We start from the raw sequence: 25,341 nt of genomic DNA on the forward strand, positions 1-25,341 counted from the left end.
CAGTTCCATCCTATGGCCAGTTAAAAGAGAAAGATCATAAAAGCAACAGAGCTTCCCAAAATGCTCCTCCAAATGTTCTTATACTCGTCTAGTTGTTTGTCATGTGTCATGTCTTTTGAGTCTTCCAATGACCTAGGTTAGTATCATCAAACCAGTTTAGAAACGAGAAAAGGCCAACATAAAACTTTGGTTCCTAGTCTCATAGCTAGTCACTGGCAGAGCAAGGGCCTGACCCCAGCACTTCACCTTCACCATTTGTGTGTTTACCCACCAACCTTGAGGCCTCCAAGGCAGATACGTATGGCTCCCAGCCTTTTTTTCTTTTCTAGTGATCTCCTCCTGATGTTCATGATGAGGACCGGGGTAGAATATGGTAGTTAACACCCAGACAGACCACATGAAAATGGTGTCTGCAGCCAGTAACTTACCTTCCCTGAACCTAATCTGTCAAATGAAGCTAGCAAATCTTCCCTCGTGACACATGGTGAGAAGTTATAATTGCCTGGCACGCACATAGTACATATTCTGTACATGGTAGCTATGGTGAGAGTTTGGCAGGAGTGGGGGAGATAAACCACAGGGGCAAACCGGTTTTCAACAGGAGTTTATCATTGGGGCAAAATGACAGAGCCTAATCACACTCTTAAATCTCTTAAGTATACCAATTACAGGACACCAAAAGGCAACTGAGCCATAGAAAGAGAAAGGAGCAAAAACACTAACATTGCACCAGAGTTCTTAAGGTTTCTAACCAAATTCTGAAGAATGATTGGCCTGCAGACCACCTCCCGTGGGCCCCAGCAGTCTGGGCATCTGATTGTCATTGCCTGAGTGGTCTGGCTCAGCCTGCTTGGTACTTCCTTTGGGACCTTACCTCATTTCTGGGTATGATTAGAGTTTAGCATTCTTGAAATTTAGCAGGACCAGACTTCAGTCATTCAGGGATTGTGGCTCAGTGAACAGGATCTGAGTCTCTGTTCTCCTTGAATCTCCAGCTTCTGGATATTCCTGGGTCCAAGAAGTAGTTTCTGTTTATTTCCTAATTGTTAGTGTTTGCCTAACACATGCCTATAATCCCAGTGCCTCAGGAGGCTTAGGCAGTTGGATCTCAAGGCCCGCCTCAGCAAGTAGCTGAAGCCCAGAAGACAGGAAGCACTGGGAAGAGCTGGAGAGGCCCACCAAGCAGGCCTCTAACAGCACCTGACCCTGACAGCTCTGGCCTGAGTTGCATTTCATAGAACCCTAAGCCTCAGATATGGCTCTGTCAACCGTGCTGGGCTGAACGGTGTCTCCTTAGAATTCCTGTCTATTCAGAGCAGGAATGTGACTTTATTTTGAGAGAGGGTTTTTGTTGGTGTGATTAATTAAGATGAGGTCACACTGAATTAGAGTGGTCCTTAGTCTGATGTGACAGGTTTCCTTATAAGAAGTGAGGGGCTGGGATATAGCTCAGTGGTAGAGTGCATGCTTAGCATGCATTGGACCCCGGGTTCTGGCCCAGGCATCAAAAAAAGGAAAAGAAAGAAAGAAAGGAAGGAAGGAAGGAAGGAAGGAAGAAAAGAAGAAAGTGAACACAGAGACATGTATAGACACACAGAGCAAAGACGGCCATGTGCTGCCAGGGTCAGGTTTGGAGGAATGTAACTATAAGCCAAGGAAGGTCAAAGAGTGCCAGGAACCATTATAGCAGGAAGGGACTGTTAAGGTCTGTAAACAAGTCAGATTGGCACCTGTTATTTTGCCAGAGAAATGTTAGAGTCTGTAAACAAGTCTGGATGGCGCCTGGCCAAATGCCAGAGGGAGTGGTTTGTGAAGTAACAAAAGTGAGCCATTAAGTGTGGAGATTCCTTATTGGTTGACTGTATCTATTTTATGCTAATTAGATAAGCTGTGTAAAATGTATAAATACTGCTCTTATTCTACAATAAAGGGCTTCCATTCCTGCTGCATCAACGTACACAAGTCATTCGTCACCCCCCGGTTATTCTGCTGCAGCCGTACTACGGCAGATGGTGGCCCGTACGGGGAGCCCCGGGACACTCGGGGGTAAGTGACGAAAAAAGCTGCCTGTCCATAGATAGGACGGGAGCAATCTGCTCGTCCCTAGGCAGATAGGGCGAGAGGAAAAATGGCCATTTCGAGAAAATGGAGAAGATTGATGCAGTATGTTTGTGTCTTGTTTTGTCTTGAAATGTTGTATTGTCTTTGTGATGAAAATATGGAAGGGGTGAGAAGTAAATTGATAAAGGAAAGAGGCACCCCAGTGGAACCAAAAATAGTTAGGGCATGTGTTGATAAAAGCCCAGAAACTCTAGTCAAAAAGAAAAAGAAAGTTCAGAAGAAGAAGGATTATCAAGAAAAAAGTTGCAGCAAAAGGCTATTACTGATTACTTTTCGTTACCGGAGGGTGCGTGAATCGGAATCTGGGCAGCGGTTGCCACGTGAGCGAGCCGATCATGGCGCAGCAAGAATTTTCCAAGCGGCAGTTTCGGGCTCTTCCCCGCCCCCCTGCCCGGGGGAGCCGAATGCCATTGCAAGCCCAAATCTAGACCTGACCTGGAGGCACAGTCTCCCAGGCTTTTGCTCCCTGTGCCCAGAAGCAATTTGAGTCTGGGACTCTCCCCAGGGCCATCTGAGGCTGCCCGGGACGCTACAGCTGGCAGAAGATGCTACTGGCGTCCCTGAAGTTTGATCATTTCTAAGGCCAGTAACTACAATGGGTCTCCCACACCAAGAGGCTGATGAGTAATGAGTACTATTAAGGCTTATTTCAAATGTAAAAAACCTTGAGATAATGTACTAAATTGTTCCAAAGGTTGTTTTCTTAGTGAAATGCTACAGGATTTTCTTTAGCCATCCGGAGTTCCTGCCTTCGTCCCAGTGCTAGTGAAAACAAAGGTGAAAGAATTTACAGTGTTGCTGAGAACCAGAGGAAACTTCGGCTGAGAACCCGACAAGACTTCAGAGTTGTTGCTGTTTCTGCTGCTACAACTTGAGCTAGCTGCCTGCAGAACTTACCTGGACTGTGATTTACCTGGACTGTGAGTTAATCTATTGAGACACTGTTTTACCTGGACTGAGATAACAAATTGTAATCTACAACAAATTGTAACCCGGTATCTTTGCTAATGGTGTCATTGCTGGTATAATTTTTCCAAGGGCTTCTTGCATGGAGCCATCAATTGGATTAATATTGTAACATTTTGTATCCTCCCTTTCTGTTTCTAGCAGGTTATTTATGGTGTTTGTGTAAAAACCACTATGGTCGTTATTTAAATTAAACAAAAGGGGGATATGTTAGAGTCTGTAAACAAGTCTGGATGGCGCCTGGCAAAATGCCAGAGGGAGTGGTTTGTAAAGTAACAAAAGCGAGCCATTAAGTGTGGAGATTCCTGATTGGTTGACTGCTGTATCTAGTTTATGCTAATTAAGATAAGCTGTGCAAAATGTATAAATACCTCTGTTATCCTACAATTAACGGCTTCCATTCCTGCTGCATCAAAGTACACAAGTTATTCGTCACCCCCCCAGTTATTTTGCCCAGCCAGCCGGACTGCGGCAAGGGACAACAAAGGATTCTCCTCTAGAGCCTTCAAATGGAGGCTGACATTTGATAACAGCTTCTGGCCTCTAAAACGTGAAAGAATAGATTTCTGTTCTTTAAAGCCATCTAGTTTGTAGTATTATGCAGTGGGAGCCCAAGGAAACTACTGCTGTCTCAAGTTTACTAGCTGAGAGTGACAGCAAGAGCCCCCCAAGAGCTCACAGGCCAGCCTCTGTTCTCCACCATTTACATGTGGCAACTGAATCCCTCCTTAGGGCAACGCCTTCATTCTGAAGGCAAAACTGAAGACAGAGGGATGGTGTGCTCAATCCTGGGGTCCGGCTCCGCTCAAAATAGGGTGGATATAGGAACTAGCGTTCATTGAACTGTAGATGGATCTCAAACTCTGCATTGGTGGGGGGGGGAGTCATTTTTCTGAAAGCTAGAGGAAGAACTCTTGCTGGGGAGAAATGTTTTGCTTGGGTCTTTTTGGGAAGAAAGATGTGGCCCTTCTTTCTCTCTTTATTCCCCTCTCCTGGAATAGCAAGAATAATTTGATTGGAGGACTAAAAGGCTGTTTTAGTCTGCTTTTTTCACTGTTGTGACTAAAAGACTGACCAGTAAAATTTTAGGGGAGAAAAAGTTTATTTACGGGCTCATGGTTTCAGAGGTCTCAGTCCATAGACAGCTAGCTCCATTCCTCAGGGCTAGCGCTGAGGCTGAACATCCTGGCGGAAGAGTGTGGTGTAGGGAAGCAGCTCACATGATTATCAGGAAGGAGAGAGAGAGAGAGAGAGACAGACTCCACTTCCCAGATACAAAATAAATACCCTAAAGATATACCCCCCAATGACCCACCTCCTCCACCACACCCTACCCACCTTCAGTTACCACTCAGTTAATCTCCATTCAGGAGATTAATTCACTGATTGAGTTAAGGCTTTTATAACCCAATGATTTCTCCTCCAAACCTTCTTGCACTGTCTCACACATGAGCTTTTGGGGGACACCTCACATCTAAACCATAACAAGGGCAGATGGTTTGACAGGGAAGAGAAGGGGTAAATCAGAAGCAGAGGAGCCTAGTGCCCACTGGAAGAGAAGGTGGAAGGGAATGACTGAGGAATTGTGAGGAACAAGGATGTAGAATACTCCATTCTGATTTTTTTTCTTTGAGTTTCCTTGAGATGTAATTTCCCTCCATAGCTCTGAACCTTCAGGAGATCTCTGAGTCATCCTAGCCTGGCCCTTAGAGAGATGATACACATTAGGTGGTGACTACCGTGGGTGGAGATCTTGAAAGGGGGCAGTCTAGGGAGGGAATGAGATGGGAAGAATAAATACTGTCAGAAGAGACAAGGAGACATGCAAGCCCCACAAGAAGCTTTAGGATAAGAGGAGGTCACTGGGTTTCTCACTTTAGTGATAAAGGAACGAGTGATCCTAGCAGCTTGGAGGGCTTTGGTGTTAAACAGACTTTTTTTCTTTTCTTTTTTGGGTATAAGGGATTGAGTCACATGCACAGCCCTTTTTAATATTTTATTTAAAGACAGGGTCTCACTGAGTTGCTTATGGCCTCGCTAAGTTGCTGAGGCTGGCTTTGAACTCAGGATCATACTGCCTCAGCTTCCTGAGTTGCTGGGATTACAGGAATACACCACCATGCCCGGCCTAAACACACATTTTATCTGAATCAGATTAAGACACTTGATTCTTTAGTTATGCACGAATTTATTTGATCCTTGACCAAACAAAGCTGGGCTCTGTGAAAGCCAACTATCCCTAATTTCTTTTCACACAAAGGATAGCATAATCTACTCACAGATCTTCCTTTGTGTGCTTAACATAGGAAAGTAGTGTGGTCTAGATGTTAAGAGCCCAGGATTTGAGAGCTAAACTTCTTGGGTTTAAATTACACTCCAACCATTAACTAGCTGTGTCTTCTTGGGTAAATTTCCTAATTTCTCTGTGCTCTGATTCCCTCATCTATAAAATTGCAATAAGAATGGTGCTTGGCTCATTGGGTCCTTGTATAATATTATGGATTGGCTTGTATCCCCCCAAAATAAATGTTAAAGTGCTAATAACCTCCAGTACCTCAGAATTTGACTTCTTTTGGAAATAGATAGGGTCTTTACAGAAACAGGGTCTTTAATCAAATTAAAATGAGGTTGTTAGGGTCAGCCCTAATTCAATATGACTGATATCCTTAAAAGAGGCGGGGGTAGGGCTGAGGATGTGGCTCAGGGATAGAGCACTTATCTAGCACATGCTAGGTCCTAGGTCCAATCTCTAGCATCACAAAGAAACAAATAAAAAAATAAATAATAAAAGAGAGGAATTTGGGCACAGAGACATAGACATGCACACAGGAAGAACTCCTCGTAAAGATTGGAGTTATGCTGCCACAGGCCAAGGAATTTCTGGAGCTACCAGAATCTAAAAGAAGCCAGGAGGGGTCTTTACCCTACGGTTTCAGGGGAGCATGGTTAGGCCAACACCTGGATTTCTGACTTCTAGCTTGCAGACCTGCATGGAACAATGAATTCTCTGGTTCTAAACCACCCAATTGGATGCACTTTCGTTACAGCAACCCTAGGAAAGTAAGATACATAGATTAAATGAGTTAATATAAACCCAGAATTTAAGACAACAACTGATCACATCAAATACTATGTACATGTTGGCTATCGTTATTGTAATACCTTTGCCTCTTTTCTTCTTTTGGGAGGGAGGGGAGTGTTGCTGGGGATTGTTGCTGGGACTCATGCATGCTAGACAAGGGCTTTACCACTGAACTACCCCCCCACGCCCCATCTCATTCGTTTTGATAACTGTATATTTTATTTGTGGTATTGGCAAAAATTGTCATTTAAATATTTTTATTGTGATCAAAATAATACAGTGCTCAAAATTAATATTAAAAAGTTTATATTGAAAAACAGCAGTTATCTTTGTCTCATCTGAAAACCCCCACCCACTCTCACTTCCTAAAGGCAAACATTTTAGTTCTTTCCCTTTCTTTCTTACTCTCTCTCTCTCTCTTTTGTAGTGGGTCATTCTACCACTGAGTCACATCTCAGTCCTTTTTTATTTTTGCTTTGAGACAGGGTCTTGCTAAATTGTGTTGCTGAGGCTGGCCTCAAAGTTGTGATCCTCCTGCTTCAGCAGTCTCTGGGTTATAGTAAAGGCAAACATTTTCAACTACTTGGCTCTTCTGTTGGTATTTAGCTCTATATTTTTAAGGTTGTGCTTATGCTGCTACTTCTTTCTTTCTTTCTTTTTTTTTTTTTAATTTTTAGTTGTTGATGGATCTTTATTTATTAATTTATATTTGGTGCTGAGAATCAAACCCAGTGCCTCAGTGGCAAGCACTCTGCCACTGAGCCACAACCCCAGCCCCATGCTGCTACTTCTTGATTTGTCAGTATTAGATACTCTCTTCTGCCTCCCTGTTACAACAAATGAGAAGTTTGGTTTATCTCACCCTCATCCACGCCCCACATACACACTTCTCCTCTCATCATCTACACAATATGATTATATAACCATTTTTAGTTATATAATAGATTTTTAAAATAGATTTTTTTTCAGTCTTTGAAATTCAATTAAGACTCTAAATCTGAGAACAATAGGTAAAAAGAAGCCCTACATTCTAACAGAGATTCTAGACAATCCAGGTAGCATTTGCAAACGAGGTGGCCCCAAAGTGATTTTTCCCAGCCCTGGCCACTAACTACCTTCAGTCTATAAAAGAGAAGGCCATCACTCAGTGTGACCCTGTCTCTAAATAAAATATAAAAAAGGGCTGGGGATGTGGTGTAGAGGCAAGTGCCCCTGGGTTCAATCCTGGTACAAAATAATAAAAAAGAGAAGGCCAAGAATTAACGGAGGGGCTGGGGATGTGGCTCAAGCGGTAGCGCGCTCGCCTGGCATGCGTGCGGCCCGGGTTCGATCCTCAGCACCACATACAAACAAAGATGTTGTGTCCGCCGAAAACTAAAAAATAAATATTAAAATTCTCTCTCTCTCTCTCTCTCTCTCTCTCTCTCTCTCTCTTTAAAAAAAAAAAATAACAATTAACGGAGGGCTGAAGGGGTGAGTAACAAGGATTGCTTCGGAGAGGGTCACCTGGGTTATATTTCCCACCCCGCCTCCAATGCTGGCTGGGAGAATGACTCTTCCCACTTGTTCTAGACCAAGTGAAGGGGGGTTCCAAAAGACCAGTGGGCGTTCCTGGAAGTTTGGAGGAAGGAAAGTAAGAAAATTCAAAGGCCAGAAGCTGGCCAGAGCAACCTGCCTGGGAGCAGAATGAGTTTGAACATTTCCAAGGATGTGGGGAGTGAGGACATGGTTTTCTGTGGATGAGATTGGATTTCGTTTGTTTGTCTGTTTTGTAACCAGGGATTGAACCTAGGGATGTTTAACCACTAAACCACATCCCCAGCCCTTTTTATTTTTTTATTATGAGTTAAGTTCTCACTAAGTTGCTTACAGCCTTGCCAAATTGTTGAGCCCTGGCTTTGAACTTGTGATCCTCCTGCTTCAACCTCCCCCAAATTGCTGGGATTACAGGTGTGCACCACTGTACTCAGCAATTAGATTGGATGCTGTGGAAGAAAGCTGCCCTTGGGTTGCTATCAAAAGTTCCTCACCCAACAGAACCATCTGGAAGGGTGAAAAAATGATTCCAACAAAGAGTGAACCACCAGAGGCTATGTGCTGAGGCAACAATTGTCAATGGTCCAGGTCACTAATCTAAAACACCCCCAGAGATGAGACTGGTCCCTGGAGTCAGCTTTGGATATCTGATACTCCAAGAGGGAACTCAGGGCAAATGACAACTATGCAAATCAAGAGCTTTTCTTCCTCTGATTTCTACCCTTTCCATGTCTGCCTATAAGTGGAGGCAGTACAGTGAGCAAGATAGAACACGTGACATTGACCCTATATCTAGAGTCGCCAGATTTAGCAAATGAAAATAACTGGATGGCCAGTTAAATCTAAATGCTTTTAAAATATGAATACATCTCACATATTATTGGAGACATGATTTTATTAGAAGTATTTGTTGGGGCTGGGGATGTGGCTCAAGCGGTAGAGCACTCGCCTGGCATGCGTGAGGCCCGGGTTCGATCCTCAGCACCACATGCAAACAAAGATGTTGTGTCCGCTGAAAACCAAAAAATAAATATTAAAAAAAAAAAAAAGAAGTATTTGTTGCTTTCCACAATTCACATTTAATTGGGACTCCTGTATTTATTTGGAAGCCCTATGTATGCTTCCTGAACACTGCAAACTTGAAGCCTGTGTCAGGTCTAAGTTGTGAGTGAGGAAAAGTATAACTTGAATAAAAGCTGGATGTTTTGACTTCAAATTAACTCTGGGTTACCTTGGGGAGGGGGGAGAGACTATTCATTAATAACCCAAAAATACTTGGAAAAGCTACAAAAACTATCTGTTATTTCATCGATGAGGCTCAAAAGTAAGATGACGAGGAGGTTGGCAGCTTCCTTTCCCAAGTCCATTTTGTTCAGTAAGCTAGTTACGTTTAGGGTTTTCATATTACATAAATATTATTTGTTGCTGATCTAAGTTGTGGGTCAGATTGCATTTCTTACACAACTTTTTTTTTTCTTTAACAATTGCCTCCTTTAAGCATTTTTCATTTTTAAAAGCTATTTGTGTTTCTATTTCGGTGAACTGCTGATTCAGGTCCTTGGTTGTTGAGTTAGTTTCTTTTTAATGTGTTTATAGAAATTTCCTTATATATTCAAAAATTCACTGAAAAGAAAGCTCTTCTATTGGGGAATTGGAAGTAACAGATGATAAGTGGATCATTTCTGAAAGTGATATTGAGAAATTTAGATTTCCAAATGGGCCTCATTGTTTATATCTAGTCCAGCTCTGCAAAATGAATGTTCTCAAATCAATAGTTTCCTTAAATATTCCTTTAATGCTTACATGACCATTTCTTGGTTACAACTTTACCAAGGGTGTATATGATTAATATATGGCTTATCAGCATTTTTTTTTCTTTTTTAAATGTGATAATTCATCCTTGCAACTTATACCCAGGAAATTAACCCTAAAGAAAAATAGCTGAAAAGTCACCTCAGAGATGTGACAGGCAATTTCTCTTGAGTTACTCTTATTATGTAGTAACTGTGTAGCTGGAACATGAATCACAAAGATCAAAATCTCAAATCCGTTTCCTCATGCTGTTCATGATCTTAAGATTCTGATTTGATAACAAATTTCATTATACTGTTCAATTTCTCATAAGAATACCAGGACCTTATTCTTTACTTGCTGGTGAGATTTAGTCTCTGGGGTACCTCTGAAGTAACTGGAATAATATAAGGTAAACGTTACATTTAGGCTACTGTCACAGCATATAAATTTCCATTGTAAATGGTTGCAAACCACTTAGCTCATTTTCAAATAAGAATCCCTTCATTCTTGAGGGAAATAAAACATTCCAAAAACAAATATGTTAAAACATGAATTCGGAAGTGATTGTAGAGAACAATAAACAGAAAATTGCATTTCAGATGAGCTGTCAATCCAGTCCCACGTTTATCAATAATTTCTCAGAAGATTCCAGGACGTGCTCCATTTCTTATTTTTATTTATAAATTCAATTTTGTCGCTGTAATGAGCCAGGCTGATTCTCCTGTTTCACTGCCTAATTTACTTACTTCTTTAGAATAAATGACATGGAGGAAGGGATGGATTCCAGAATCCCATGGCCTTGGAATAAAAAGTCTGTGCATGTCTCACAGATGCCAGCTCTGTTTAGTCTCAGCAGTATCATCCTCAGCATATGTAATGTCCTGCATTCTTGTTCAGCTTTTATCTCTCTGTTCAATGGGAAACTAACTTCTTGGGTAACATTGTCTTAAAAATCAACAAAGAGTTCCTCTCTTTATTCCCCTACAGCATAACAAGTTCATCTCTGTGGTTTTGTACTTATTTGACAGAGTAGTGAAAAGATAAAAATCGATCAGTGTACAAGTCGATCAATCAATAAAATGTAATGCAGAACATCCAAGGCATTGTGGGGAGGGACAGTCATATTCCTGATACAAGTTCAGCTCTTCTCACTTGTGTGGTTTTGTTGAACTCCTGTGACAGTTTCCTCAAGGTAGATGAGGAATCTGTAAGTTGGAAAGTTGCAGTTACTAGCTGAAGACAAAGGTTGGCAAATGTCAAGAGTTTTCCCACTTTGCCTGCCTCATGTTCAATACTTTAGCCACATGGAACTCTAGCAGTTCTTCTTCAGCGTGTGTGATATTGTGAACTATAGTGAGCCCTCCGTATCTGCAGATTCAACCAGCCTCAGATAAAAAATAAAAATTAAAAATTCATAGCGGGGGATGTAGCTCGGTGGTAGAGCATTTGGCTAACATATACCAGATCCCAGGTTTGATCTCCAGCACTGCAAAAATAAATAAAATAATGGGAATGTGTCAGTCAGGTTTACGTGGCTATGACAAAAATACCCAACAAGACCCACTTAGAGGAGGAGAAGTTTATTTTGGTTTATGGTTTCAGAGATTTAGTCCATGGTGGTCCTACTCCATTGGTTTGGGCCTGAGATGAGGCAGAACATCGTGGTGGAAGGGCAGCAGCTGAGGAAAGCTCCTCACTTCATCAAAGAGAGAGGGAGAGGGGCCAAAGGGAAGATGCATCCTTCCAAGGCACATCCCCAATGACCCACCTCTTCCAGCCACATCCCACTTGCCCACAGTTACCACTTAGTTAGTCCATTCAAGCTAGGACTAATGGAATGGACTGATTAGTTTACAGTTCTCACAATCTAATCATTTTACCTCTCAATATTCCTGCATTAATACACAATTGAGGGAGTACCTCATAGCCAAACCATAATAGGGATATGTGCATAAGTTATATGTAAATGCTGCACCATTTAATTATTTTTGTTTTTGCAATTTTTATTTTTTGAGATGAGGTTTTGCTAAGTTGCCCAGGTTGGCCTTAAAGTCCTAGGCTCAAGTGATCCTTCTGCCTCAGCCTCCTAAATAGCCTCCTAAGTGCCACCATGCCTGGCCCTATACCATTTTTCCTAAGGATCCTAAGTATCTGAGGATCTGGGAACTCTTGAAGGTCCTGGAACCAATCCTTCTGGGGGTATTAAAGGACCACTGTATATACTTGGTCCTGACATACAAATTCTAAAGTCCTTAAAGTGTCCAAAGTGATAAATATGTTTTTCCGTACTAATGAGTTGATTGAAGGCTGTCATTCCCTAGGTTGCTTCATGATGGCAAATTGGACAGTGGGATGATTAAGGCAGGATTAGTCTGGGGAAGGCAGAGAGGCTAAAGGTTGAGTTAATCACCAATGGCCAATAATGTCATCATTCATGCCTATGTAGGAAACAGGGTTCTGGGAGCCTCTGGATAGCTAGACTCTTGAAGGTTCCTAGGTGGACACTCTGTCCCAATAACCCCATATTTTTCCCTATCCATCTCTCCATCTCATTTTCATTGGTACCCTTTCTAATTCCCTTTATAAAAGCATATTTATGGGATTCCTTAAGTTCTGTGAACCACTCTAGGAAATGGAAACTGAGGAAGAGGCTGGGCGACCCTATTTACAGCCTGTGAGTCTGAAGTTCACATAAAACCCCCTGGGACTTGCAATTGGCATCTGAAGGGGTGGTGGGTAGGCCCCTGTATTCTGTGTTGATGACTGAGAGGAGAGGACACTTAGTTTTCTTTCCTGTAGCATCAGAGCTGGTAATCATTGTCCAAGCATCTCTGTTTAGTTTGGGACACAAAAATTGAGATAATATAAATAACCTTTGTGCAGGTTTCAGGCAGTTGATGAAAATGATGTAGAAATGGTAGAATCATAGGCAAACACTGAATTAACCAAAAAACAACTAAAAAGGAAGAAATTGGCAAGGATGAGAACAGGGTCTTCCAGAGAAAAATACTGACAAAAACAGATTAAGGGAGGCCACTGGGGAAAATGAAGTGCTTCAGCAGAGCTGCCAAATGAGCCACTGGATAGGATTTTGGGGAAAAGTAGACTACCCCAAAACATAAATTCAGTTTTTTTTTGTTTTTGTTTTTTTGGTTCTAAAAATTAGAGCAGACTCACAATTACTACCTATATAATAACAATATAGATAATTTTTGTTTTGTGTCATTTTATTTTATTTTTGGCACTGGGGATTGAACTCAGGGCAATGCAGATCCTAAATAGATGCTCTATCTCTTAGCTACACCCTATAACTTCTTTTTCTTCCTTCCTTCCTTCCTTCTTTCCTTCCTTCCTTCCTTCCTTCCTTTCTTCCTTCCCTCCCTCCCTCCCTCCCTCCTTCCCTCCCCCTTCCTTCCTTCCTTCCTTCCTTCCTTCCTTCCTTCCTTCCTTCCTTCCTTCCTTTCTTTCTTTCAACAGGATCTCACTATGTTGCCCAGACTAGTCTCAAACTCCTGGGCTCAAGCGGTCCCTCCTCCTCTCAGCTTCTAGGGTGGCTAGGACTCCAACCATGCACCACTGTACCTGATTCCTATAATTTTCAAGAAAATTCTCTTCAGTTTTTCACACATCTTACATATTTTTTTTCTTTTTTTTTGCCAAATGATATTTATTTATTTATTTTGGTGGTACCATAGGTTGAACCCAGGGCCTTGTGCATCCTGAGCATGTGCTCTACCACTGAGCTGTGCCAATTCTCTTTATGTCTTTGGTGGCAACAGCAGTGACTGGGAGACCACTTGTCCTTTGTCATGCTGTTTGTGCTTCTGACCTTGTTTCCTGGTGTTTCCTCCATTTGCAGGACTTTCCTCTGTTGTTCTGCAGAAAAACACCTTTTGCCTGCTCTCAAATTCCACTATCACCTCTTCCATGAGTTTCAGCTCACCTTTCCAACCTTCACCATCCTTCTGCTGAAGAGGTCCCATATCACTTCAGACCTACACCCACAGCTGCTACCCTCTGTGTATAATGGTTTGTTGACATGTATCTCAACTTACAGCCTATCACCACCTCCTCAAGAGAAAGCTCATCTCTCATCCATTTGGCATCTGCTGTGCCCAGACCACCACTTGGTGCAAAGTAACTGCTCAGTGAATATTTGTCCAATAGATGAATATGCAAACAAGTATACAGTAGTCCCCTGCTTATTCCCAATAGATGCTTAAAACTGCAGGTAGTACCATACCTATTTACACGATATTTTTCCTATACGTATATACCTATAATAAAGTTTAATTTAAAAATTAAGTACGACTTATAGTCACATAAGGCACATGATTATATCCCAGCTACTCCAGAGACTGAGGCAGGAAGATTTCAAGTTTGAGGTTAGCCTCTGCACCCTAGCAAGACCCTGTCTCAAAATACAAAATAAAATTTTAAAAGGGCTAAAAATATGATTCAGTGACAGAACACCCCTGAGTTCAATCCCCAGTATCCTCCCGTACCCCTGAAATAGGAAGAGTATGCCACAGGCATGGTAATGCATGCCTGTAACCCAGCCTCAATAACTTAGCACATCCTTGTTTAAAAAGGGCTAAGAATGTAGCTCAGGGGTAGGGCACTTGCCTTGCATATGTGAGGCTCTGGGTTCAATCCCTAGTACTGGGGGAAAAAAAAAAGTAGGCACAGTAATGGATCAACAGCATCACTAATAATACAATAGTACAAATGATAACGATACCCTATAATAAAAATTATGTGTACATCTCTCAAAATGTCCTGTAATTCTTGGCAACTCGGCATACAATGCTTTTCTTTCCTTATTAAATCAAGACCTTTTTACCTTTTCCCTCATATTTTTTATTGTTGTTATGATTATACACCAAGGTGGAATTCATTGTTACATGTTCATACATACACAGGATATAACAAAATAATTTGGCCAATGTCATCCCCAGTATGTCCCTTTTTGTTTGCCTCTCCCTCCATCCCCATCCCGGTCCTTCTCCTTTGCTCTACTGATCTCCCATCAATTTTCATAATATCTGCCTCCCTCCTTTTCCTTTTTCCTCTCTACCTTCCACATGTGAGAGAAAACATGTGACCCTTGACTTTCTGAGTTTGGCTTATTTCACTTAACCTGATGTTCTTAAGTTCCATCCATTTTCCTGCAAATGCCGTAATTTCACTTTTCTTTATGGCTGAATAAAACCCCATTGTGTATATATACCACATTTTTTTTTAATCTATTCATCCATTGATGTACACCTAGGCTGTTTCCTTAGTTTGGCTATTGTGTGTTGTGCGTTAAAAAAAAATGGGGAAGGGGCTGGGGATGTGGCTTAAACGGTAGCGCGCTCGCCTGGCATGCGTGCGGCCCAGGTTCAATCCTCAGCACACATACAAAAAACAAAGATGTTGTGTCCGCCAATAACTAAAAAAAAAAAATAAATAAATATTAAAATTAAAAAAAAATGGGGAAAAAAACCAAACTATAGTATGGTGACTTTAGGATAAATTCCAAGGAGTGGTGTAGCTGGGTCATGGGGCAGTTTCATTCTTAGTGTTTTGAGGAACCTCCATACTTATTTCCATGGTGGTTGTACTAATTTACAGTCCCACCAACAATGTAAAAGTGAAGAACTTTCCACCTTTTTTCCTTAAAGGAAGCACTGCAAGCCTTCTCTTTGGCATATCTGAGTTGCCAGCATTACTGCTCTTGTGTTTGGGGCCATTATTAATCAAAATAAGAGTTACTTGAACACAAGCACCTTGATACCTATAACCAAGGTGGAGATGGGTAACAAAATCGGCACAGATACAAGGGGCAAAGGAATGACTGAGGCTCCAGGATGGATGGAGCAGATAGCACTAGATAGTGGTAAAAACCTCTCTGGGTTCAATCCTCAATACCAAAAATATATATACATAGTTTTATAAACATATATATTAAAATTATATATATATATATACATTATGTATGCATATAAAATTTAAAAATAATAAACCAGAAAAGGAATTCTGTTCTCTTTTTATTAAGTCATGATGATATTGTTGGAATGATTATGTGATTATGTTGAGGGACAGTTCCTGTGGTCTTATGCATTCTCATTTACAAATTAAATTAAATTATCTTTTAATTTCCAAAAGAAATGGTACATATTTCATTGAGCCTTCCCATTTTCCTACAACTGAAAAGAACTTCAGAGTTCTCAACTTTCACTTTTTTGGGTGATGATGGGATACTAGGAACTGAAACCAGAGACACTTTACTACTGAGCCACATCCCTATCCCCTTTTTATTTTTTATTTTGAGACAGGGTCTGGCTAAGTTGTTGAGGCTGGCCTTGAACTCGTGAATCTCCTGTCTCAGCCTTCCAAGTTGGAAGGATTACAGGTGTGCGCCACAGCACCCGGCTCATTCAACATTCTTATAGCATTCTTATATTTAGCGCCTAATGTCTGCCATGCTCTATGTCATGAGCTAGACAGGCAGTGAGAAATGTGACAGATATATTTTCTATCAACACAGAGTTTAGTTTAGCGGGCATGGAAAGATGCAGAATGCAGGTGCTGGGAGCGTGAAGGAGAAGGACAGTGCCGTCTGGGAGCAGGCTGAAGGAGTCCTTACCAGCAGCAGAGACAGGGCAAGGAAACAATCTTTCAGCAAACACTAAGGTCAGATTGAACTAGGAGTGTGTGTTTTGGGGTGGAGTGGGGATTGTAGACTGGATTGGGGAGAATCCTAAGGAGAGGAACTGTGAGCAGGGAGAACATGAAGAATGAGAACTTGGGATTCCCCTGGAAGAAGTACACAGCACCCTGAAATGGTTCTAATTCTGCAAACAAATTTAAGGGTATCGTTATGCCTATATTGTAAAATAAAAGAATAGGATCTAAATGTGAATTGAATGCCAGAGAAAATAGATTCTTCTGGTCCTATTAGATCAGGATGATCAGAAGGGACAATGTGTCAGCAGGTTTCCTATTAATTCCTTATTTTCAGTATTTGTTCATTTTACACTTATCACATGTCAGATGGTGTAAGAATTCTATTAAGAAACTCATTGAGTGCCCCAAATAGACTGGAGATGTTACATAATAAATGGAAGTTCATGCTCTTTCTATCTTCAGATTTTTGTTCTAGGGGAACTCACATCTTATTAATGGGTATAGTAATTATGAGTAGAATATCAGATTTTGGTTTCCAGGACAGTGTGTTCAAAATGTGACATCTCAGAACCCCTAGTAGAATTTATTAACAATGTATGTCTCTGCAATCTGTATATGGGGTAAAAATGGGAGCTCATATCCCACTTGAATCAAAGTGTGAAATATGATATATCAAGAACTATGTAATGTTTTGAACAACCTACAATAAAAATTAATTAAAAAAAAATGTATGTCCTGCTGGTCTCAGCAGTACACGCCTGTAATCCCCATGATTCAGGAGGCTAAGGCAGGAAGATTGCAAGTTCAAGGCTAGCCTGGGCAACTTAGTGATATCCTGACTCAAAATAAGAATAAAAAAAAAGGCTGGGGGTGTAGCTCAGTGGTAGAGCATCCCTGTGTGCAAAACAAACAAACCAAAAACCAAAAACAGTGTATACCCATTTTTCCAGCTATTGCCCAGTCAGGAGGAGGTAAAGACTCAGTTACATTCAAGATTCAGCTCCAGCCGGGCACGATGGCACACACCTGTAAGCCCAGTGGCTTGGGAGGCTGAGGCAGGAGGATCCCAAGTTCAAAGCCAGCCTCAGCAAAAGTGAGGCACTAAGCAACTCAGAGAGACCCTTTCTCTAAATAAAATACAAAATAGGGCTGGGGATGTGGCTCAGTGATCGAGTGCCCTTGAGTTCAATGCCTGGTTACCCTTCCCCCAAACAAGATTCAGCTCTACCTGGAACCCACAACCATGACGGAGGAAGGCAATGCTGCTGGAGGTGTCAGGACTTTAACACTGCTTTATGAGAGGCTCTGAAAGGCACCTTTCACAATGGCCTCGCACATGCTGCCAGTCTTGAACAAGCACCAAGCTCTTCTTTGTGTGCTTGCATCTCATTGTAACAGCCTATGTGTAACAAGCTAGTGAAAGTCCTTTGAGCTGAATACCAAATGAGTCTAATTAAGGTTGTTGATGACAAGAAACTATGGGAATGATAGGTGTGGGCAGAGATGGAAAATCTACTAGAGTGGTCAGTTGCAATTGTGTGGTAGTTAAGGACTATGACAGAGAATCCCAGGTTAAGAATGTCATCGAAGAGTACATCAAGCTGGGAGCAGTGGTGCACATGGGTAATCCCAGTGGTTTGGGAGGCTGAGACTGGAGGATCTTGAGTCTGAGACCAACCTCAGCAATTTAGCAAGATCCTTGGCAATTTAGTGAGACCCTGCTGCAAAATAAAAAACAAAAAGTGCCCCTGGACTTAATCCCCAGGGCCCAACCAAAATAGCGTACATCAAATGCAAGAAATGACTAAATTACAAATTTGATTCTCTTAAAAAAACAAAACAAAACAAGGTACATCCCCAAGTTCACCATGGGACTGATGAGAATCTCACAAGGGGGCTTATTGGACTAACAACCCCTCTGGGGGATTCTACTGGCACCAAAGTTTGAGAGTCTCCACTCTCTCCAGTGGTGGCCAAAGTGCTCACAGCAGCCTGGAGCCAAGCAGACCCAAGAATTGCCTGGAGTTTTGGTTTTGAATATGATTATTAAGTAAACTGTATACTTTATTTGGATTTCACGAGTTCTTCCACTAATATCTTTTTTCTTCCCAGGATCCCACCCAGAATACTGCATTACATTTGATCATCATATCTTTTGGTTTCCTCTGGTCTGGGACAGTCTCCTAGTGTTTCTTTGCTTGACAGTTTGACCTTGATAGTTTTAGAGAGTCCTTGTCAGGAGTCTTGTTGAATGTTTCTCTATCTAGATTCATCAGGTATTTTTCTCATTGTTAGACTGGGATTATGATCAGGGGAAGAATAGTACAGAGGTGAGATGTGCTTCTGACCATATCAAAGTACACACTATTGCTGGGTGCAGTGGCCCACACCTGTAATCCCAGCACAGAGGGAGGTTGAGGCAGGAGGATCGAAGTTCAAGGCCAGCCTCTGCCATTTATCATGACCCTAAGCAGTTTAGTGAGATCCTGTCTCAAAACAACAACAAAAGGAAACTAAAAGGGCTGTGGATGTAGCTCATAACAAAGCACCTTTGGGTTCAATCCCCAGGATACCCCCCACCTCAAATACTATCAACATGACTTATCACATGAGGCTAACCTTGATCACCAATCTTCCTCATAGTTTCTCTTTGGTTAAATCACTCCCTCTCCTCTCCCAACACTAAGCAAGTCAGGAAGAAAAAACCACCGTCAAAGGGGAGGTGGGAATTAAGCCTTCCTGGAGAAGGGGACACCTACATAAATCATTTCTAATTTTTAGAATTCTTCTATAAGAAAGATGTGTCTCTCCTCCCTTTATTTATTTTTTCAATCATTTGTATATACCAATGTGGATTCATGGATATTTACTTTATACTCTGCATTGTAATCTAATACCATGTTATTTATTGCTCCAATATTCCAGTGTTGGCCTTTGGAAGCTCTTTTATGGTTTTTGAGTTTTTTGTGGTACTAGGGATTGAATGAACCCAGGGGTGTTCTGCCTCTGAGCTGCATTTTCAGCTTTTTAAAAAAATTTTGTTTTGAGACAGGATCCCATTAATTGCCCAGGCTGTCCTCAAATTCTTGGTGTTCCTGCGCCAGCCTCTAGAGTAGCTGGAATTTCAGGCATGCAACACTGTCCCTAGCTTGGAAGCTCTTCTAACTTGGCCTCTGTGTCCCTGTGACATGTGCCCATCCTTTTTTTTTTTTTTTTTTTTTTTTAAACACAAATTCCTGGCTGGGTATGATGCCACAGGCTTATAATGCCAGCTACTTCAGAGGCTGAGACATGAGGATTGTAAGTTTGAGGCCAGCCTCAGGAACTTAACTAGACCTTGTCTGAAAATTGAAAAAAAAAAAAAAAAAAAAAACAGTAAGGGCTGGGAATGTAACTCAGTGGTAGAGGACCTGGATTCCATCCCCCAGTACTGCCACTGAACTGCATTCCAAGCCCAAACCCACTCCTTACTGATAAACATTTGGATTGTTCTGGGTTTTGGCATTCTTTTTTTTTTTTTTTATTGGTTGTTCAAAACATTACAAAGCTCTTGACATATCATATTTCATACATTCGATTCAAGTGAGTTATTAACTCCCATTTTTACCCCATATACAGATTGTAGAATCACATTGGTTACACATCCACGTTTTTACATATTGCCATACTAGTGACTGTTGTATTCTGCTATCTTTCCTATCCTCTACTATCCCCCATCCCCTCCCCTCCCCTCCCATCTTCTCTCTCTACCCCATCTACTGTAATTCATTTCTCTCCCCCTCCCTTTTTTTTTTCCCTTTCCCCTCACGTCCTCTTATATGTAATTTTGTGGGTTTTGGCATTCTAAGCAATGCTGCTGCAAACTTATACAAATGTCTTCTCTGCCCCACCTCCAGCCCTACCCCATATTGAGGATTGAGTCCAGGGGCACTCTATCACTGAACTACATCCCCAGACCCTTTTTATTTTTAATTAGAGATAGTGTCTTACTGAACTTTCCAGGTTGGCCTCAAATTTACAATCCCCCTGCCTCAGCCGGAGTCACAGGGACAATAGGGGTGTAGAACTGAGCCGGGCCTATGCATATATTTTCATACAGGTGTTAAGACATTGCTATGCTGAATTCAGAACAGTGAAATCACTGGGTCAAAGGGAACATGTCCAAGGGAATATAAGATATGAACAAACAGCCATCTAAAAAGCATATGTCAGCTAAAAAGCCTGAACTCCTGAACTTAAGCAATTTTTGTACCTTAGCTTCCTGAGCAGCTGGGACTATAGGCACACACCACCACATCCAGGAATAATTGTATTTTATGTATTTATAAATATTTTGAATTTTTTAATGAGCGTGTGAACTACCTATTCATGTCTTTTTTCTTTTTCTCTATTATGTTAATGGTCTTTTCTTGTTGATTTGTAGGAGTTCTCTATATATATCAAGAAAAAATACATTCTTAGTCTTCTGTATTGTACATGTTTTTTGAGATTTGTTATTATTTATGGTGCTGAGGATTGGATCTTGCCTATGCTAGGCAGATGCTTTACTACTGAGCTACTGTTCCAGCCCCAGGATATGTATTTTTTAAAAGTTTCCCAAGTGAATTTGATGACAGATAGGTTGAGGAACCACGGCTAGGGAACTGTATATTAATCAGACATGGAGGTGGTACAGGCTACCTGAGACTGAGGCAGGAGAATCACAAAGAAAAACCCTACCTCAAATTTTTTAAAAACTGAACTGGGAATATAGTCAGTGGTAAAGTACCCCACCCCCGGGTTCAATCTCTAGAACTGAAAAAAAAAAAAAAAAAAAGAAAGAAAGAAATGCAAATTTTAGTACCCTAGAGCTCTGATCAGAAATTGAGGTGTTAGGGAAGCAGGCTGAGTGGTCTATGTGCTTAGCCCTCAAGGTAACTATGAAGGTCAAATTGGAAAAACCACTGCTCTAGAGGGGAGTCACTATAACTGCCATGGCATCCAAATTTAGTACAATGGGGCCCATAACCTGTCATCTTGACCTTGACCCATCTGGGTGCATGGTTTTGGGGAATAAATGTTTTCACCAGAGAGTTGGCATAAGAGTGTTATGTGCATTTCCCAGAAATCGTTCTTTCTATTTTGTGTTATTTTTAATTTTGAAACGGAGTAGGCATGCTGAAGAAGAACTTAAGCAGAAGATTCCAGGGGAGGCCCAGGAAGTGAAGCTTGTCTACAGATAAAGATCCACCCTTCTCTATGGAAGTGGAATTTTTAAGGAGAGTTGTGTTGCTGTAGGGATGGTGATGTTAATATTTCTTGTTCCAACGTAAGCAGAGTGAGAGAGACCTGGGCTGCTTCATGCCTCTGTATTTCAGAGTTGAGCTGATTGTGCTTTAGGATCCCTTCGGTTTCCCCTGGCCGTTACAGAATAGGTTAGGTTAAAAAAAAAAAAAAAAAAAAAAAAAACCTTGATAGATCTTTCATGGCCTGAAAATAATTCCAGGGCGAGATCATTATTTCAGCTGTCCCTGTCAGCAAGCAACCTTAATGAGTACTATTCTATGATTTATTGCCAAGTCACAATTTTTTTTTTTTTTGGTAAATATTTTTTTATAAAATATTTAAGGCTACATCTGACTTTAGGTCATTGGAAGGGATTAAATTTCCTCCAAATGTCTGCTGCATTCTCCAGGGGTTTGGCCACTATGCAGATTTTAGGATGCTGCTGACAAGAAAACTCAGCTCCCAGACGCTGGTGGCTTGTCACCTCCACCCAGCAGAATTTAGCATCGACTGGAAGAGATGCAGCAGCTCTAAAAATGTTCACATTTCTTAGTTAAATTTTCTCTATTTTTCTTCCTTTGCTAGGCATCAAATTCAAAACTTGAAATACCAAAATGGATTTTGGTATTTCATGTACAAAGCCACCTGACTCCTAGCCAAGGACAGGAGGAAAAGGGGGCTGCTCTGGATAGAAAGGCTGTGTCCTCATTTGGTGGCACATGTCTGTAATCCCAGTGATTTAGGAGGTTGAGGCAGGGGGACCACAAGTTCAAGGACAGTCTCAACAACTTAGCAAGACCCTGTCTCAAAATAAAAAAATAAAAAGAACTGTGGATGTAGGTGTGTGGGGGGGTGTAAAGCACCCTGGGGTTTAATCCTCAGTATAATTAATTAATTAATTAATTAATAAAAGTAAGAGAAACCCGAAGGCCTTCCAGCAAGGGGCGACAGGGGATGGTCCTACAGCCAGCAGGCTGGACACTTTGGCCAGTCTGCCCACCACTCTCCTGTCCCTTTAGGAGAACACATAGCACAGTCCTTCTGCAAGAACAAATGGGTTTCTGTAAATTTCCTGCTCCAGGCTGATAGAGGCTGAATCTGAGGACAGGGAGGCTGACAGAAGCTGATTTTCCTCCGCTCAAGTTTCAAGTTTCACAGATTGGTTTGATTTAGTTACATTACAGTGCAGGATGCAAACTCAAAAAGAGCTTTTAAACACACACATACATACTCCAAACCTTTCTTCAAAGGTAGCATTGTATTTAATGTTTTAATAAGTCTTTTTGGTTGCTCTATTATAGATTTTTTTTTTCTTCTTTTTTTAAATTTCTGCAGTGCTGGGATTGAACCCAGTATCTCACACATGCTAGACAAGTGCTCTACCACTAAGCTACCTCTGCCACACATTTCTACTTGGTTGTTCTGAAGACCAAAACTAGCCAACCACGGGCTATTCTAGTAGTGTGGAGCCTTAACCTTGGGTTTATTAACTCCTTGAAATTATGCCAAATTGTATGTATCTACATTTCCCCTAGAACCTAGAGGACATAGCTTTCATCAAAAATTCAAAGAGGGCCTAGACATTTAAGAACATCAGCCATGAGCTGGGATGTGGCTCAGTGGTAGCATGTATAAGACCTTATGTCCAATCCTCAGCATCACCAAAAAAAAAAAAAAAAAAAAGAAAGAAAGAAACAACAACAAAAACCCTCAATTTAGCTATTTGTTCAAATTTTAAAGTCATTGCAATGATTACCTTCTGTTGCCTGCAAATGGAATCTTCCTGAAGGACATGACCCAAGTTTTTCACTACTCTCTTCCCATCCAACACATTCAATACAACACACACATCCATATGTCCAAAACCAAGTACACAGGCCATATTTTGCTTTCTGAGAAAAGTAACTTTTTAATATAGGAAAGTGAGCTTTTAACCTAAAATATCCCAAACTTCCTTGTAAATTCAGTTGTTAGTATTTGTCCTTCAAGGCTTTAATTTTTTCTTTTAATTCATTGAAAGAAAGAAAAAATGACAGAGAAAAATCCAAGTTGTCTTGGTTCTTAGTTGAATTCTTCTTTTCAGAAAAAATTACAATGATGAATTTAGCATGTATCGTTAGCAGTTCTAATTGGAACTTGCTCTTGCAGATTTAATGGTTAGAGGGAATTATTCCTGTCTCCCCAAGTTCCAGGATCTGGTCTGTGTAAGGGTAACAAAAGTCACCCCCCTTCAGGGTAACTTGTGTTCTTCTTGCTGGCATTTCAGGGCCTAAATTTCTCCTGCAGTTAACAGGTAGTTTGCTGAGGAACGTGACACATCCTGTGGACTTAAGCCAGGCAGGGTACAGGTAAATTGCTTTTTAATAGTGAAAGCATGAGAGAGTGGCCCATTTTATATAATTACCCCCTTAACCTCATGTTCCCACCATTCGCATCTGTCTGTGCCCTATCATACAGACACTTCTCTAGCAGCATCTGAGATTGCATGATTTTTTTTCCCCTTGGGCTCAGATGAGAAAGCTCCTGGTCTGAGACCTGCTTCCTTCCCATTGTCTGTGTTTAGGAAGCTACTTCCATGGCATGGAGATAAGAACCCTTCAAATAAAGGCATTTTTAAATTTTTTGGTACCAGGAATTGAACCCAGTGGTGCCTAACCAGTAAACCACACGCTCAGACCTTTTTATACATTTTTTTTTTTTTTTTGAGAGACAAGTTTCGCTGAGTTACTGCGGCTGGCTTTGAACTTGGAATCCTCCTGTCTCAGCCTCCCAAATCAATGGAATATTTGTGTGCCAATATTCAGGGGTGTGCCACCTCACCCAGCTTCCTGAACTGTTTTCAATCCGTGAAACACTGGTAACTTGCTATGCTATTCTTGGTAGGTTTGTGCTCCAGAATACTTGATAAGCAAGCCTCTTATCTTGATAAGCCCCTTGACTTGACAAAATAAGTGAAAACTTTATTTACTCACACCTGTGTCCTAATCTGACCCCACCCAGGGACCTATTACTGAGAAGCTACCCACGTCACTTTGGTTTGACCTTGGATTACCTAAGGTCAAAGTTGCTGTGTATTTTGGCTTATCCATTCATTATGCAAGTATTTGTTGAGCACCTGGGGGAAGGTGGCAAAGAAATTACACAATACTCATAGCAGCTCTCATCTACGCAGGAGATGCAAAGCAGCTTATCTCAACCAGTCCTTCCAACCACCTGTGAAGTAGCTGCTATTATTATCTTCAGTTTACAGAGCAGAAACTGAGGCTTTGAGTTCAGAAATATCGCACTTGCCCAGCCATACCTAGGACTTGAACCCACATCTTTTTGTTTCTAGATATGATGTCTGAATAACTCTGGTTGTCCCTTGGTATCCCTAGGGGATTCCTGGTCCTCTTTGGATACCAAAATCCTCAAATGCTCATGTTCCTTCTATAAAATGTGTAATATTTGCATATAATCTATGTACATCTTCCCAAATACTTTAAATCACCCCTAGATGACTTATAATACCTAATGCAATTTATTTATTTATTTATTTATTTATTTTTTAAATATTTATTTGTTTATTTAGCTATTGGCGGACACAACATCTTTCTTTGTATGTGGTGCTGAGGATCGAACCCGGGCCGCATGCATGACAGGCAAGCGCGCTACCACTTGAACCACATCCCCAGCCCACCTAATGCAATTTAAATGATTTGGAAATAGTTGTTATAACAGGTTTTTTGGTTTTTGGTTTTGGTTTTGGTACCAGGATTGAACACAGGGGCTCTTAACCACTGAACCACATCCCCTGACCTTTTTTATATTTTATGTTGAGACAAGGTCTCACTAAGTTATTTAGAGCCTCGCCAAGTTGCTGAGGCTGGCTTTGAACTTGTGATCCTCCTGCTTCAGCCTCCCAA

The 25,341-nt window shown here is 41.2% G+C and overlaps 1 pseudogene; it reads left to right on the forward strand.

Moving 5' to 3' along the window:
- The first annotated feature begins 17,414 nt into the window (after positions 1–17,414).
- On the forward strand, positions 17,415–17,820 carry LOC143381958 (small ribosomal subunit protein eS12 pseudogene; annotated as a pseudogene).
- Positions 17,821–25,341: the final 7,521 nt, after the last annotated feature.

The sequence above is a fragment of the Callospermophilus lateralis genome, chromosome 16 (assembly GCF_048772815.1).
Source record: "Callospermophilus lateralis isolate mCalLat2 chromosome 16, mCalLat2.hap1, whole genome shotgun sequence".
Taxonomy (NCBI): domain Eukaryota; kingdom Metazoa; phylum Chordata; class Mammalia; order Rodentia; family Sciuridae; genus Callospermophilus; species Callospermophilus lateralis.